Source organism: Ambystoma mexicanum, chromosome 2q, assembly GCF_040938575.1.
Source record: "Ambystoma mexicanum isolate Mex_15411 chromosome 2q, UKY_AmexF1_1, whole genome shotgun sequence".
Taxonomy (NCBI): Eukaryota; Metazoa; Chordata; class Amphibia; order Caudata; family Ambystomatidae; genus Ambystoma; species Ambystoma mexicanum.
The window spans coordinates 768,817,602-768,831,636 of NC_090924.1; positions in this window are offsets into that span (position 1 = coordinate 768,817,602).

Below are 14,035 nucleotides of genomic sequence, written 5' to 3' on the forward strand. Positions count from 1 at the left end.
AGACAATCCTCAAAATCTTAGCCAAAATACCAAAGCTGAAATCTTTAGATATAGCAGATTTGGTGTTGATCGAACCATATCACAGACACAAGAAGGCTAAATTGTACCTCCATGTTACAAAGGCTGCAAGCACTGAGCTTAAACAAGACGTTATTCTCGCCTTGAACGAAATGGGTTTTGCCCTCGCAGAAATAACAACACCAGTGTTAGCGGACAAAAGCACACATCCCTCGAGTAGATCGACGGAAAAACAGACTGACCGTCGAACGAACACAGAAGTCCAGATTACAAAGAAAAGAGGCGAGATGTATAAGGAGGACGGGGATAGCCGGCGAGGGAGATTCCAATCAAAATACTATGCAACGAATGAAAATGCAAATTACAAGAGACCAAAATATACAGAAAATATAAGAAAGAACGACAGATGGGAGAAAAATCGAAGACATGGCTCTTCGAGTGATCAAAGCTCTGAGTGGTCCCACAACAAAAAACGTGAACCTTCGGGTCCATGGAGATGGTTGAAAAAGGTGCTGAACCCAAATCCCCAAAAATAACAACAAAATGTCTCAGCGATGCCGACCTGTCACATAATTTCTGAACCTCTCCAAGAGCCTCAATCTAAGGAAACAGCCATGTGTTCATGGAATACGAGAGGCCATGAACATTTGACCAAATTAGACGCATTTGATCTGGTGCAGTTTGACATTATTTGCCTCCAGGAGACCTGGTTGATGGAACAACCAATGATCGACAGATATGAAACTTGTATTTCTCCAGCGAGTAAGGGCCTGTTTGGCAGACCATCATCAGGCCTCTTAACCGCAGTCAAACTTGGATCAGGCATTTCTATCAAAAAGAAAGTGACAGAAACCTATGGCATTTTGGCTCTACAAACAGAGTGGCTTCACCCAGAAAAGTCATCACGAGGGAAAACAAAATCCAATCTAGCCATCCTAAATGTCTATTGGAATCCGCAAAGAACAAATAATACCGACTTTTGTAGTGCTGTCGCAGACACCCTAGACAAATTTACCACCGAATTGGCCACTGACCACATTGTCATCTGCGGAGATTTAAACGCTAGGTGTGAGCAACCCCTGGCTAGCACCCATTCCTCGCCATCTCTAGAACGAGGTGTACTATGGTTAGATTTTATGGATTCCCGTGGCAACACTTCGAGGCCACCTTCCAATGATTCCAACTTGGGAACGACTTGACACCTCAGCAACGCTGGACTACATATTCATTTCACATTCTCTTCTAACGTCTGTAGATTTTTATGAAGTCTTCAGAACTAAAGCCAGCGACCATAATCTGCTGTCAATGACTTTCGAGTCAGTGAGCATTCCAAAGGAAACCTATCCATTTTGACGTGGAGGTATCACGTAAGTCTTCGCGAATCCAATTTACAGCGACAAACATCAAGGAGATCTCCCAGAAATTTGCTGAGGAAGACGAAACCACTACGTCCTCGCAAATCAGACCAAACTATCTCCCATTCTTCATGATGTATGGGAAAAAGCAGAGAAACCAAATCCCATCTAATGAAAATAGGATCCACGAATACGATACTCAACTGGTTTTGAGAAGAAGAGAAGTCCGCAAACGGAGGCGTTTGGCCAGAGTCTCCAACAATATTGAACAAAAAGAAATTGCCATAGCTGCCGCTAAATCATACAGAGCATGGCTGAAACATCATAAAGGGGCCATGTATCAGAAAGATGCCGAACAAATGCTGAAAACCTTGACGTCAAAAAACTCGAGAGATTTCTGTGCGCTGATTAAAAACAAAAGCAATGAGACAACCAATCAACTATCGAATGTAATATCGGAATCGACTTGGATAACCTTCTTCGCAGCCCAATTCGCATCCTTGCCTGAAACTACTGGAAACTATACATCTCCCATGGCGACAACATGGGCTGATCTCGCAGATCAAGAAGAGATTTTGGCAACAATATTGAAACTGAAAACATCTACGGCACCGGGACCGGATGGCCTAACTAACATGAACCTAAAGCAACATCCTCAGGAATGGTCCGTTTTAATAACCAACATTTTCAACCAATGCCAGGCAAAGAAACAAATCCCCAAAACATGGACGGAAGTACTGATAGTGCCCATCTTTAAAAAGGGAAATAGAGACAATCCAGCGAACTACCGTCCTATAGCCCTTTTAGATATCATGGGTAAGATCTTTGCAACTCTTCTCCTCACCAGATTTCACAGATGGGCAAGAACAGCTCCATGTCTGAATGAATTGCAAACGGGTTTTGTCAAAAACGCAAGTACAAGTATCAACATCATGATACTAAACATCATAAAAGAAAATGTGAAGAATGGTGCACCAAGAGTATTCATAGCGTTCATAGACTTGACGCAAGCGTTTGATAAAATTAGTCGGCGGAAGCTCTGGTCAAAACTATCAAAATGGAATTGCCCAGGAGAAATCCTAGAACCGGTAATTGCTCTCCATACGGACACAAAGTTGAGAGTTCGTCTCAATATACAAGGCAAGATGTCAGAACAATTTACATCTGAACGTGGCGTGAAGCAGGGGTGTCCGCTTGCCCCGGCCCTCTTTATTGCATTTCTGGGCGACTTTCAATATACCCAAACGGCAGTAAGAGCTTTTCCACCAAAAGTAGGAAATACTCCAATATCCAGACTACTCTATGTGGACGACCTGATCCTTATGGATCAGACCCAAATGCTCCATCGCCAACTCAACAACCTGGCCAAGTATATCGATGAAAATGATCTGGAAATAAAAATACCACCAAATCCAAAATCCTAATCATGGGGAAAAATCGATCGACCGCAAACAACAATGGACGCTGGTTTTTGAACAAGAAGATCGAAACTGTCACCAGCATAAAATACTTGGGAATAATGTTCGATGCTACTCGCTCAGAAAAAGCTATCCATTTGGCCTTGTGGTTAAAAATAAAAACACTAACCAACCAGACTAAACTTGTAGATCGGAAAAATGGAAAACTTTCCTTACTACCAGCGATATAATTCTACAAGCAAAAGGTGGTACCTTCGATATTCTACGCAATGGATGCGGCCCTGAACATTCAAGACACGATATGGGCAAAACTGGAAGGTTTTTTGTGGAAAGCAGTATTGGATCTCCCAAAATCAACATCAATTTCAGCCATCAGACGCAAATTGGGCCTACTATCGCTGAAAGCGTCTGTTAAACAAAGTCAGATAAGACTACTGCGGAAAATCATCTCACCAGATGATTTACCATTATTTAAAGCAATTCAGAAGGAACTTATTCAAGGACACTGCATCACCCTGAATAAATGGGAGCAAGAACTACAAAACAACCTGGCAGACTTAGCCTGCACGCCAGAGGACTTAATGCAAAATCCTGACAAGATTAAGAGAAAAATAGCTCAAGGGGACTAGATACAAACATGTGAGGCAACGGTGGCAAACAAGCTACTTACTCACCTACCGCCGACAACAAATGAGCTCACGGTACCTCTGAACTACTGTATAAAGTTCCCTGACAAAAGACTACAGAAAACATTCATGAAAATGAGATTTAACTTAATGCTAACTCAAGAAATCAAAGCCATTCGGACAAAATCATTATCCAAAACATGCAGATTATGCCCAGAGACACAAGAGGTGGAAACTGTAAGACACTTACTTCTGAATTGCGTAAAAACAGCATATCTGCGAGAAGCGTTTCTGCTACCTTTAATGTACGATGTGACACTTCGAGAGGAAGACACATGGTGGTGTCGCCTGGTCGCAGGTGAAAAGACTTAATGGTCTACTGCGGCGGTAAAGATGCTGGAGGCTGCACTTAAACTAGCAACAGAAAGTGATAGTTTACTCAGTATCAATTAACAAAGCTCTACCATTCTGTCTGGCTTTTCTTTATGTTTTATTGTGTCTTCCTCATTTCTACTCTATTTGTCCCCGTGCAACATGTTTCTTTTTCACTTGTGAGATGTGAGACGTGATTTCTTGTAAAAATCAAATTTTGTTTTGATTACAGACAAGTAAACAAAAAATATATATATATTTCACACCCATCTAGCATTTTATACTTCACCAGATATTCTTTCATTTCTGTGTGTTCTTTAGCATTGGTTAGCATCTCATTCCCCTTAATCTTCACAGCTCTGAAATCTCTTCACTGGCTCCGAGGGGCGGCAAGGATCAAGTTCAAGACCCTCTGCATTGTCCACAAGGCTTTCTGGGGCCTGCGACTGCACTACCTGCAACTCTCAAAGAGTTGGGGGCAGATCTCTTTCTTGGGCTGGGGCCTCCCTCTGGAACAGCCTCCCTGCCTCTCTGAAACTCAAGACCTTTTTCTTTGCTTCTGCCTTCTCTCTTCCTCTCCCTTGTTGATCACCTGCCTGTTCCACGTACTGGTCAGCTGGTCACCCTCTGAACTGAGGCCCAGGTCCCTGCTTGTCCAGCTCCTATCCCGCACTGCCTCTAGGCTCCACTGCACTTGTAGGATGTATCTTCAACCCTATAGTCCCCTCTCTTGCACTTACTGACACCCATTGGTTGCACTTATGAATACACGCACATGCCACCAGTTGGCTGCACTCTTGTTTTTCCTTTGTCCCGCACTTTTCCATCCGCCCACTAACCCTCTGCACTTCTCCCCTCCCCTTCTCTGCTCTTATGCGTTCTGAATGACACAGGGCCTAGTAAGATCGTTGTTTTGTCCTCCCTATGTTTCCCCTTCCTTGTCTTGTTGTGCCTAGAAACGCTTGTGTACAGGCGTGTTATAAATGCCATATCATATCATATCCCCAAAAGGGCTTGTATCCGCTGTTTGGACAATGTGAACATTTCAAATGTTATATTTGGGGACACATAAGGAAGTATCAGTGGAACATAATATGCACAATTAGTTATAACTCCATCCTCAACAGCATGCACCTATTTTCTACTTTGGGATTGCCAACCAAGCACCCTCTCTTGCCCACGCTGAAATCTTAGCCTACAAGACAGGAGAGTGAATGGCTCTCGCACGCATGTAAACCCTATGCAATAATGCTGGGGAGGCTTTAACTCTGGACTCTCCAACATAACCCTGACACAAATGTTTTCTTCTCAGGGAGCCAATATCATCACCAATGGCCCACATTTGCACAGCTACTTCAATTGGGCTCTTAAACTATGCTTTCATCATATCAGATTCCCAGTCAAAATCACCTTTTTCATCCATTGCTTGCTCATTGTGAACAAAGCAGTAATGGGCATACTACTGAAGTTACTCATTGTCTCCCATAAAACGGCCAACAAAGTAGAGGAGAGTAGAGGAGATTAAAAACAGACATTATCCAGGAATGGCTAGCAAAAACGAATGATCATATATCACTGTCGGAATCGACAGAGGAGATGACTAACATGTTTTTGGCGACAAATGCATAAGCCCCCTTAAAAGCTAGAAAAGTCATTGACAAACCGGGCAAAGCATGGTTTATGGAAGAATTAAAAACCCTTAGAGTTCTCAAAAGCAAGAACTTCTATCATTGGAAAGTATCCAAAGATGATCTTCATAAACAAAAATGTTTAACATCAGCTAAAAAATATAAAGAAGCTGTAATTTTTGCCAAGAAAACCACATACCATGCAAGCCTTGAAAAGGCAGAATATGAATCTGAGGACATTTTTCACATTCTCAATGAACTAGAGAAACACAACATTATAGAGGAAGAAAATAGTCTCAAAGATGTTGACTGGTGTGTAGGGATCCAGAATGCCATGATGAAAAAGTTGGAAAAAAAAATTCAAATTACCATTTGTACAGTGAGGGGGGAGTGACCTCTGACCAGCCCATAGAATCAGAGCTCGCCCTCGAGTACTTTAAGACGAGATAGCTGCACCTTGAGGTGGATGGGGTGCGGGATTCTCTTACTCCAACACCAATCAATAAGGACAACTCAATGGTTTGGCAAAGGGGAGTCTGTTTAATGACAAGTACAAGAAACGGGGAAACATGGAGATGAACAATGATGCGATGGCCCGTCTTGCTTCAGCTCCCAACAATCTTCATTCAAACAGCAATAATTATAGTCAAAATTCATCATCATTGACGTGTAACACTCAAAAGTTTGTCATGCAATCCTATTGGTTGGAAAAGGTAACTTAAGTATAGGTGCTTTATCTGTATATGGTAACGGAGTGTGAGGATTGGATAACTTCTTATCGGGTGGGCGTCTACACCCTTCCCTCTACATTACTCATGCAAACATCACTAAAGGTATGACGTCTCATTGGTTCTACTATCTATAGGATCTTAGATTATTTGGCCCACTGTGATTGGGCTGGCTACAACCCTAAGCATACATCTCCACTTTAATTAGCAGCATGCAGAATGGTCACTCAGATGCAGTATGCCCCAAGATTCACCCTGTCTCCCTTCCATCAATCAGTACTTTATGGCTATGTGTCAATTAGTTGGCTGAGATTGGCCTCGAAACTCTAGCTTCTTGTCAGGAAAAGTTATGGTATCTCCTGCTTTGGGTGACATCAGACGTTGGTACCTCTTCGCGCTTGGCTGGTCACGTGTTAGCACACCATGAATCAGCTTTGTTTTCCTTCTATTTGTGCATTTATTTCTCTTTTTCGGCCGCCACCTGCCTGGGCCCCCTTATCTCGACCTTCACGGGGCAGGCTGCTCTGCTCTTAAGTTTCGATTCTCCGAAATTACTGTCCGCCTCCCTCTCTTGGTTTGACCTTGATTTCCCTGGCATTGCCTGCTCCTTGCTGAGTTTCGATTCCGCTGTCTCTCTTCTTGTTTTAACTGGAATAAGAATACTGGCCTATTTGACCCTTAGTAACCTGGGTTAATTCTGCTTTTGTATAAAGTGGACTGCACTTATATAATGTGCTTCGTTGAGGTAGATATATAGTTGGCGCTTGTCGCTCTATTCTTCTACTAAGCGTAGCAAGCCGCACTGTTTTCTTAGCTTCTTGCGTTAGAAGCCTATGTAGGGGCGTTAGCTGGTTGAATACTTTCATCCTGCTTTACAGTTACGTTTCTTTATATTTCAACATTGTCTCTTCTTCTATGTCTGTGATATCCTTATCCATGGTGTTTCGTCTTTGTGTGTCATCTTTTGGTTGTCGTTCTTCATCTGTACGTCTGTCCAGGCCCTTATGATGTCATCATCCATCTTCCATTAAGGCCTTTTGAGTTTCTTCCGGGACAGCGTTTAAATAATCTTCATTACTTGTCATTTGCTGGTATGGTTGTCTTAATGGATACCTTACTGCCCATGGTTGTCTGGTTATTGGCGCTTCAATAGGTATTGCTCTTCTGATTGGCACTGGACAGAGCCCTAGTGCGGCTCTCTGCTGGTTTATTTGCTCATTGTACGTCGCATATCTCAGTGTGAATGTTCCTGGTACTTCAAAATGGGCGACTGGAGTGCAGGCCATATTTGGGACCTCCTCTATACTCCCCCCTCTGATCGGTTCATCGACCACTTCCGCTTCCTCCTTGGGGTTCGTCTTACTTGGTTCTTCTGTATCCATTTCTTCCTCATCTTCTGGGTTTGTACATGATGGTTTGAAGGAATGTCTCTTTGGAGTCCATATTTTTATCACTCCTTTTAGGCTTCCTGCTGTCTTTATGTGTTCATCCTTGTTCCATGTCATTAGTTGACATTGTCCATTTGGGCTACAATATATCAATTTTCCTTCATTATTTCTGCGTTTCCTGGGATACAGAAACTGTGTTCCTTCTGGTGCGTACTTGCTGGCCTTCACAAAGTCCTTTATTTCTTCATCAGTTAGGTATCTGGCTTCCATCCTGGCTCGACATCAGTCATGATCTTCATCCCTATGGCTTTCTTTGCAGTTTTCTGGCATTGCGAGATTATTATCTTGATAACACAAAATGCTAATAATATCATCAATAGCAGGCTCCCAGAAACTTGAATATGTCTGCCATCCATTATGGGACCCACGAGAATAGTGATCCAAACCAACTGTCATCATTAACTTCGTCAGTTTCATCAATCATCTGGTTCTCTAGGTTTGTCAGCATACCTATGGCTTCTGTTAAAGTTCCATTTTCATCATCGTGAGAAGGTATAATTGTGCAACATGATTCTCCGATTTTTGCACAAACGCCTCCATCCATCGCTGTGATCATGTCAAGTACATATCTGTTCTGGAGAGTCATCAGACGGATTGCTCTTAACTCTTTATTGATTGCATTGAATCTGTTTATTGTCGAGTTGATGGTTTGCAGCAGCTCCCATCTGGTTTATTTGTAACCATTTAGTATTTGCTCCAACTTAGAATCTTGGCATAAGGATTGTCGCAAACACTGATGAGGTGAGGCTGGCAGCCTGTGTTCATACGGGATTGCATGAAATGCTCCTCCTGATTTGGCAATGAAGTAATTCTCTCTCTTCATTCGGGATACCAGCTCCACAGATCTCCTTTTTCTCAGGTGAGCATCTGCCGTCAGGAAACTGTCAATATTCAGGTCGCCTTTCGGGATCACTAATGCTGGAACGTGGACATTCACTATTGTGCATATGCCTCCCCAGTTCTTTGGTAGTGTGATATATGCTTTGGATCCACATGCCCAATAATGATCCATAATTACTGCAGTTCCGTGAGTCATTCCTGGAGCTTTAAAAATGTGTCCAGAGTTCTGATTCTCTCCCATTTTTCTTGTGCCATTGTTCCTGAAGCACAATTCGTGCTTTCCAGTGGCACTATCTGCAGGGGTCCTCCTCTGTCTTCGACCCATGTCAGTAATCTTGTGAGTCTCGGCCATAGAGATTTGCACAACCTCTGTGAGTTTCTATTGCTTTCTTGCAGGCTCCAAGGACCATCCATGCTCGGCAGATCACCACTCCTTCTTCCCATCCGTTGCGGGAAAGCACTGTTCCCAAAATCTGCAGTTGGCCTCTGTTCTTTCAAATTTGAGCCTCTTCCAGGGTTTTCCCTTGGACGCTCAGTCTCAGGTTTATTTCCCATCTTATTCCTGCTCCTTTAACTTCAGGTTTTTCGTACCTGATCACGTGATTCCTAGTATGAGCTCTATTTCTTGTCTTAATGTCCTGAACATGATCATCTTCATCGGGGTAATCGATTTCAGTTGCCCATATCAATGAGGCATCCCTCCCCATGAACTGGCCGCTGGTGTTGCACATTGCGATTAAGATTTTGGATTTCCCCATGCTGTACGGTAGAAGTGCACAAACGAAGCATTCTCCTTCTGAAGTTCGCCTTCCAACTTCTTTCATGTGCTGGTACCAAATGTTGTTCCCTAGATGTGCTGTGCTGTCCAGGTAGTCGATCAGTTCATTGTTGTCTTTATGGAGGCTTCTCTTGATTGATTCTCAGTGTCTTCCTGTAGTTTGCTATAAATACATCCCTAAATGCATCTGTATGGCTTTTTCTTGCTGGAGGACTCTCAGGTATTCTGGTCCACGGTGTAGGTCTCTTTATCTGCATCGATGGGGTAGATGGAGGTTTTGCAGTTCTCGCCTTCTCTTCTTGCATCCTTTTCCTGCCATCTATAAGTGCCTTTATCAACCACCAGCCTGTCGCTGGCCCAGTGTATGGCTGTATCGTGGGCCTGGTACTTGTCCCTCGTGTTGGACTATGCGTGCTGGATTGTACAGCCTCTGTTGTTCTGTGCTTCAGTTCCTCTTGTAGTTTTCGTACTCTGGCTATGTTTGGTAGTAGAAGATCTACTAAAATGTGTGTCCTTGCGGAGAGTTCTTCTGTGGCTGCTTTTGTTTTCCACAGGGCACCTGACAGCACTGCTTCTGTTGACTCTCCTCTTACTTTGTCTCGTTTTTTCTCACCATCTCCCGTGAATTTTTTTTCGGTACGCAGTCTTGTCTTCTCTGTTGCTTTCGTTTGAGGTTCTGTGGTCATTGACACTAGGCCTGGTTCGTGTGCATTCAGTGTGTGTGTGTGAATGTAGGTGTCAGTGCTTTGTCTTCATGCCTTTCGTGCCGACCTTGTCTCCGGCTTTCCTGCTCATTCATTACCTCAAGTGTGTATGTATCACTGTTAATTACATTGATGTTCCTTTCCTTTACTTTACCATCAGAGTTTCTCAGACTGGAATGACTATATAAGGTCTGGGTGTTTTTGTGGGTTTCCTGCGTACATCATCAGGGGGGTGCACTGAAATTGGAATGCTTTTTGCACCAATAAAAAATGCAGTTCTAATCGTAAATGACAGCAAAATAATGATAAACGCAATGCATAGGTACATTATAGTTCGATGAGTAAGGCAGCAGCATTTTCTTACAGAGAAGTGAGGGTGCCCCTCTGCTTGTGGGAGGACCAGGTTATTGTTCTGTACCCCCATCTCGATCATTCGCCAAGTGTCAATGTTATTGTTTTCCCCCACTCAATGTCGTTCTTTGAACAGTTTGTGTCATAAAGTGTCAAGTGCTTCACAAGTGTCCCCCCCCTCTTGCGGAAGGTAATTGTCTCTTGATGTGGGATGCAGTTCCCTTGCTAGACTATGGAACAAATAGATTAGACTAACACTTCGGTGAGTCACTTTTACTGTGCAGGTTCAAAAGTGTGTGAGCTCTCGGTTCACTCCTTTAATCTGGTTCAATCCTGCAGCTGTGTTGGACACAGGTCACTATGAAGAAATAGAGAAAATGACAACAAATATAACAATTAGGGCTCTTGACTTTGCTCCCTCAATCTGTCCCTCGGTGGAAAGTTTTTTCAGAATCTCCCCAGATAGTCTCTTTGATGAATGGAAAGTTCCACTTGGAGGATTGTTCCATTCAGGAGCATTCCAAATTGTGCGATATTTGCTGGATCCCGGATGAATGTGGGGGCATCAATTTCGATAGTCCTCCCCACCCATTCAGGAAAGTCAGCCACTATGCGGAAAAAGACACTGTGCACCAGTCTGCTGTCTTCTAGTGAAAGGGACATTCGTCCTGTCTTGCTGGGTTCAGGAATATAAATTCTTTCCTTGACGTGAACAATGTTTGCACTGTCCGGTCACATGGAGTGTGACCAATATGCTAATTTTGTTTAACAGATTGCTCAAATGTTCAGTGTTTGCTGGATCTCGAAGAAAGGTCAGCGTGTCTGTGGTTCTTACGACAATAGATGGGCACGCTTCGATTATGCGAAAGAAAAGTGTATTGATGAGTTCATCTAGTATCACCTGTGGTGGAAGCATTTGTGTTCTTATCACTGTACTCCGGGAGTACGATGAAGGCTTCTGCAATGACAGCAAGCAGGTGTCTGATTACCTTTTCGTTCTCAGGATCTTGTAGAAAGTCTGTGACACTGGTGACCCTCCCTACCAGTGACGGATATGATACTAATACTAAGTGGAAGTATGTAACCACGTCCTTTGTGATGCCTCTACTGGTGGACACCATAAGTGCTGCCAAACAAAATCTTGGTACTGGATGGATCAGGATACTGTATCTGCTTTCAATGTAAAAGTCCATGAACAAAGTTTGTTATAGTCTTTTCCTCAGCAAGGCTTAAGTGTGACTTGGTTCAAAAGTTTGTGTCAACAAAACGTGCCGTGGCTTATATGCACAATTATCTTCTTCACCCTGAAACTAGGATGCACAGAGTGTCCGTTTTTTATGTTCTTACCCCTTTTTTCTTTTGCTTAGGGGAATGTCCAAGTTAAGCCGCAATTTGCAAAAGGGGTTCTTTGTCTTGGTTTACTATTCATGCTTCCGTCTTACTCATCATGGATCTCGACTGCACGTGCTGTGGTTCTTCCCCGTTGTCTGTATTTTCGTCGCAGTGGGGTGCAGGCAGGGGTTTTTCTCCGATATAGGGCTTAATATCATTTAGAAAAATCCATGCTCTCCTGCCCTTTAACTTCACAGCTGACGGAGTGCAGTCCTCCACAATGAAAGGACCATTGAATCTTGTGGCTCATCCCACCTTTTCCTCGTGTGGTTCCTCACCAGCACACTATCTCCAGGTAACACGTGTAGAACACGTAGACCTTGAACTGAGTCTGTTGCAGTGTTCCCTTCGGTGCTCTGTGCTGCGCTGCACCCTTTTCGTCATCGTTGAAGCTGGTCTGAAATTACACTAAGGCTGGATGTCATGCAGTTCAAGTACTTTTGGATTTTGGATCCTAGGATCTATTGGGTGGACTGGGAATCACATCTAGCTCTGTTTCAAAGAGGTTAGGGGGTCCTCATTCTCCTTCCGGTGACTATCTTGTGTGGCGTAAGAGGATGGTCGGAGCCTGGTTGGTTCCGAAGAGCATACAATGACAATGGAAGGCAGTGCAACCATCCCCTCCTTAGAGTAAGCTTCAACTTGGCTATCCTTTCCTTTAACAAGCCGTTGAGCCTCTCACAAATCCCATTACCTTCTGGATGATACGCCGAAGAGAACTTGTGCTTTATACCAAGCAAAAAGCTGATCTGCTCAAAGGCTGCATTTACAAAATGAGCCCCATTATCTGATCTCATTACTGCACACCCCCCCCAGCTAGGGAACACTTCCCTCACTAGGAATTTGGCCACACAGGTAGAGTTTGGGTGTGTACATGGACCTGCTTCGATCCATCTAGAGAATGGACACACCACAACAATTAAGTATCTGTACCCATTGCATACTTGAATCATGTTGACGTAATCAACATGCAGATGCTGAAAAGGCCCATTTGGCCGGGGGATGACTCCTCTCATTACTTTTAATGTGTGCACAGCGGTGAATTGCTGGCAGATTATGCAGTTCACCATAAAGAATGCAACATGCTCAGCTAAATTCGGTATAAACCAGTCTTCCGCGAGCGTTGCTGCTAGATTCTCTTTTGTCAGGTGCATCGGGTAATGCAATAGCTCCAATGCTATTTTTAGTAGGGCTACAGGCATCACTGGTTTACTGGTGCTGTCTTGCCGCCACAAGCCGTCAGAGGGGTTCAAAGAACACCCTCGACGTTTCCACAGGTTTTTCTCCTCCTGCGGTGCCTCCCCCTGGAGCTCCATTAGTTGCGTTTGCCCAAAATTGCTATAGGCTTCTGGTGTGGTTCATGCTACCATCATCCTTTCATGGGTGCACGCCACTGCTACTTCCATAATCGTCTCACTTTTGGATGCCATACGCTTGGCTTCCGTGTCTGCTGCGTGATTTCCGCGTGACACAAAATCTGTCCCTTTCGTGTGGGCAGCACATTTCATGACCGCTATGCCCACTGGGAGCTGTAGTGCCTTAATCAGCCTGTTCAATAAGGCTGCGTGTTGCACTGGCATGCCGTCCGCTCGGAGGTAGCCCCTCCTTTTCCAGCGCGCTAGGCCTGCGTGCACTGTGGATGTCACATAGGCGGAGTCACTGTACACTGTTACTTCCTGGTCTGCGTGATTCTCAATGGCGAGTATCAGCGCCAAAAATTCTACAGCCTGTGCTGAATAATGAGATGGTATTCGTGCACTGACGAGTACTCGAAATTCTCTATTTGCTGTGTGTTTCACCACAGCAACGCCTTTATATCTTTGTCTGTCAACTTGATCGATTCTCGAAGACCCGTCATTAAAGACGATTTCTCCTCCTGCCAAAGCATTTTCTTTAAGCCTGGGGATTTCATCATAGAATTCTTCATAATTTGCCCAGTCATGCATCAGCTCTCCTCAGTCACTGGCTCTGCTATGAACGTAGCTGGGTTCACTATTTTACATCAGATTATTTTAATCGATGGATTTGATATGATCACTTCATGAGCAGAAGCTCTCTGAGATGTCAATGTTTCTTTTGGTTTCTCTAATATGGCAAATAATGAGTGCTCGACGTATAACGTCATGGAACATCCCATTACAATAGTTGTCGCCTTCTCTATGGCGAACGCTGCGGCAGCTAAAATTTGTTTGCATGGGAAATTACCTTTCATTACTGGGTCCAGGTTCCCACTGTAATATGCCAGGGGTTTGTATCCCAACGAGGTTCTTTGAGCGAGCACTGCCGTCATGACGCTGCCATTTGTGTGCGAAAACAGGTAGAATTCCTCTGCATAGTTAGGAATTCCGAGAACTGGAGCCGTACAAATCGCTCTCTT